At 40.9% G+C, this 3,746-nt stretch overlaps 1 pseudogene; it reads left to right on the top strand.

The window, feature by feature from the left end:
- The first annotated feature begins 403 nt into the window (after positions 1 to 403).
- On the top strand, positions 404 to 3,152 carry LOC149145192 (pentatricopeptide repeat-containing protein At3g26782, mitochondrial pseudogene; annotated as a pseudogene).
- Positions 3,153 to 3,746: the final 594 nt, after the last annotated feature.

Here is a 3,746-nt window from a genome sequence, read left to right on the forward strand (position 1 = left end):
GCCAAGAGGGAGCAAATCTCTCGAGGTGCAAATCTCTTTCTTAAGTGCAAAACTTGAAGAAAAATTTGCAGCTTCAAAAATGATTTGATCCCTCTCGATTCTTGATAAATCAAGAATTATAATAAATCTAAGCTGGTTTAAAACCACCATTAAAAAAAAATAAAAAAATTCATCCATATTATAATGATCAAATATATACCCTCAAATCGATTATCGAGATCACGCTCCGAAGGAGCAATTCAATTATTTTACGAATCTTTTGGCTGACATAAATTGTGACAATCTTGACCACCTAAATTTTCCACTTAAATTCCCCTAATACGGTGAGGATAGTGATCGTTGATCACGGCCAAGATGTGTGGAGTTTAACTTGTGCTGTTCCCTCCACAGGAGATGCTACGAAGGGTGCAAGTTGGAGGGAATCCATAAATTCGAAACCTAACTGATCTCTTAACACGTTTTTGTCTTAAATTTATGTGGGTTGTTTAAATTTGTCAATTTCAGTGACACAGGCTAGAAAAATCACAACTCCGAAACCCTGAGATAGGAAAACCCCTCCCCAAAGTAACGAGCCCTACATTATTGAACTCATTATATAACTCATATGCTCCCAGGGCACTGAGCTTTCTGCTTGCAGCCACATATTTACCCGCAGAGACAGATTCTGTGCAAAATGAATATAATAACTCCATTGAAAAACTCTTGGAAGAATGAAATACGTTACCGATGTATTGCACGCCGACATTTTCAGCCTTACCAACCACATTAAGCTGTATACTCGAACTTGGAATTGTTTGGCTGCCAGGTACCTTAGTAGGAGACGGATCTCTACATCAAATGTAGACAATACACAAATCATTTCCCGAGGCTCTGGTGAAGGAATTATTTTACTCTGCAAGGAAGCGCGATTGAAGGAGACGTCTAGTAATTTAAATTTTGTCCATAAGAATGACATTGTTGCGGATTTTAATGTATTGGCTTCGATGCTGCAAGGAAGCGCAAAGAAGGAGACTCTTTCAGAAGGTAAATCTCTGCATGCCCACATTGTCAAAATTGGATGTGGGAATGATAGATTTATGGGGAATAATCTCGTTAATATGTATGTCAAGTGCGGGAGAGTGGTGGATGCACGCAATGTATTTGACAAAATCTCAGGGCGGGATGTGGTGTCCTGGACTGCAATGATTTCGGGATATGTTCAGAATGGAATTTGTGAGGAAGCCCTGAAACTGTTTGCTGAAATGGGAGAAAATGGCGTGCAACCTAATGAATTTACTTTCGCTACTGCTGTTAAAGCTTGTGCTAACTTGGCAGATGTAGAATGTGGCAGAGGCTTTCATGGTGACGTTATTCGAAATGGGTTTGATGTGAATATCGTGGTAAGTGGTGCGCTTATTGACATGTATGCAAAATGCGGGTATATAGAGTTTGCGCGCCAAGTGTTTGACAAAATGCCTGAACGGGATGCAGTGTCATGGACTACGTTGATTTCTGGCTATGTGCAAAATGGTTATGGTGAGAATGCGCTGGAGCTCTTTTGTGAAATGAAGAAGGTTGGATTTAAACCGGACAAGTTTACTTTTGGTAGTGTTCTTAGTGCGTGTGCCGGTCTAGAAGCTCTGGAACTGGGGAAACAGGTCCATGCGCAATTTATTGGAACTGGAATCGAGTCGAATGTAGTTGTGGAGAGTGGGCTTGTCGATATGTATGCTAAATGCCGCAGAATTGATGTTGCTCAACAGGTGTTTGACAGAATGGTGGAACGCAATGTTGTATCTTGGACTGCGATGTTGACAGGGTATTCGCACAATGGTTATAGTGGGGAGGTCTTGACGTTTTTTTGCCAAATGCAAAAGTTTGGGATAAAGCAGGATGAGTTCACTTTGGGTAGTGTTCTGGCAGCGTGTGCTGAACTTGCAGCTCTACAACAAGGTAAGGAGGTCCATGCCCACTTTATGCGAAGTAGATTTGTATCAGTTGTCATAGGGAGTGCTCTTGTTGATATGTATGCAAAATGTGGGGATATGGAGAATTCACTGAAGGTTTTTGAGAAAATGCTTGAAAGAAATGTGGTGTCATGGAATGCCATAATTGTTGGATGTGCCCAGCATGGCCGAGGTATGGAGGCTCTCAAATTGTTTGGGGAAATGTTACAAGCAGGAATATATCCTGATTCTGTCACCTTTGTAGGAGTGCTCTCTGCTTGCAGCCATGCGGGTCTAGTGGACCAAGGTTGTAGATATTTCAATTTGATGAGCGCAGAGTATGGTGTCGTTCCAGGAGTAGAGCACTTTGGCTGCATGGTCGACCTTCTTGGCCGTGCTGGGCACTTGGATGAGGCTGAAAACTTTATCAACAAAATGCCAGTTGAACCTGATCCTCTTGTGTGGGGAGCATTGCTAGGTGGGTGCAGAATTCATGGAAATATAGAATTAGGTAGACGTGTGGCAGATCGCCTTCTAGCATTGCAACCACAGAACCGTGGAACATATGTACTCATATCAAATATTTTTGCTGCCAGTGGCATGTGGGATGAAGCAGCGAAGGTAAGAACAATGATGAAAGACAAGGGCTTGAAGAAGTCACCGGGATATAGCTGGATTCAAGTGAAAAATCAAACGCATGTATTTGTTGTGGGAGATAATATGCATCCACAAAAAGACGAGATTTATGCAGAGTTGGATAGATTGGCTGGGAAGATGAAGGCAGAAGGCTACGTACCGAATGTTAAGCTTGTGCTCCACGATGTGGAGGAGGAGCAAAAGCAGCAAATTCTCTGGCAGCATAGTGAGAAGCTGGCCATTGCTTTTGGACTCATCAGCACACCGTCTGGAACAACTCTGAGAGTCTTGAAAAATCTCCGTGTTTGTGTTGACTGTCACACTGCTGTCAAGTTGATTTCTAAGATTACCAGGAGAGAGATTGTTTTGAGGGATGCAAAGTCTTTTCATCATTTTAAGGATGGGCAGTGCTCTTGTGGAGATTATTGGTGATCCCAGATGAGAATGGTAATCACCTATGATTTCTTTACTTGGAAGAAAGAATAGCTTTCGTCTGAAAACCACTGATAGTTCAAGAAAGACGGTGAGTATGTCAGAATGCTAATCCAAGTAGCAGTTAACTTTTCTAGCAGCAGGGGTTAAACTAAATAACTTTGTGAAGGAATCGACTCTTTGAAATCTTGGACAAGATTTATCATATTATATTATGTGTGACAGGGCAATGCTCTTATCATATCCTGTAGGATGATCGGCGAGGATGATAATAGACCACCTGTCATCTTAAAGCTTTAACGGGTTCTTATGTTCTGAAATGAGCAATTAGGGATTTAGGCATTCTCAAAAATGCTTGATTTTTTGTAATTTAAGCCAGTATAGATTTTTCAGCATAGAAATGCCACTGAAACATCAATAGGATTTTCTTTCCTTTTTTCTGCAATTATTTCCTCAGGGCAAGCTTCATAGACTCTTAATTTGTTTTTCATGCTAAATTCATTGGCCGATGTTCTCACCTATTGGAGGTGAATTTTGTTAGTAGTTTCTGGTGTAGAGTGCTGAGAAGTTTGGGGATTCTACTTGCTGTTTATTTGAGGCCGATATTGGAATCTTTTCCTTTTGAATGAGGTTCTTTCAAAGTGATTATTTTCGTGTGAGGTGCTTTCAAAGTGCTTATTGATGAAATAAATGGATTAGGATTACAGCTCATGAAATTGAATTTGTTCGAATGATAAAGAAGTGCTCAGATTA

The sequence above is a fragment of the Pinus tabuliformis genome, chromosome X, assembly GCF_031772625.1.
Source record: "Pinus tabuliformis cultivar Carrire ecotype Pingquan chromosome X, CPIR1, whole genome shotgun sequence".
In the NCBI taxonomy this organism is placed as follows: Eukaryota; Viridiplantae; Streptophyta; class Pinopsida; order Pinales; family Pinaceae; genus Pinus; species Pinus tabuliformis.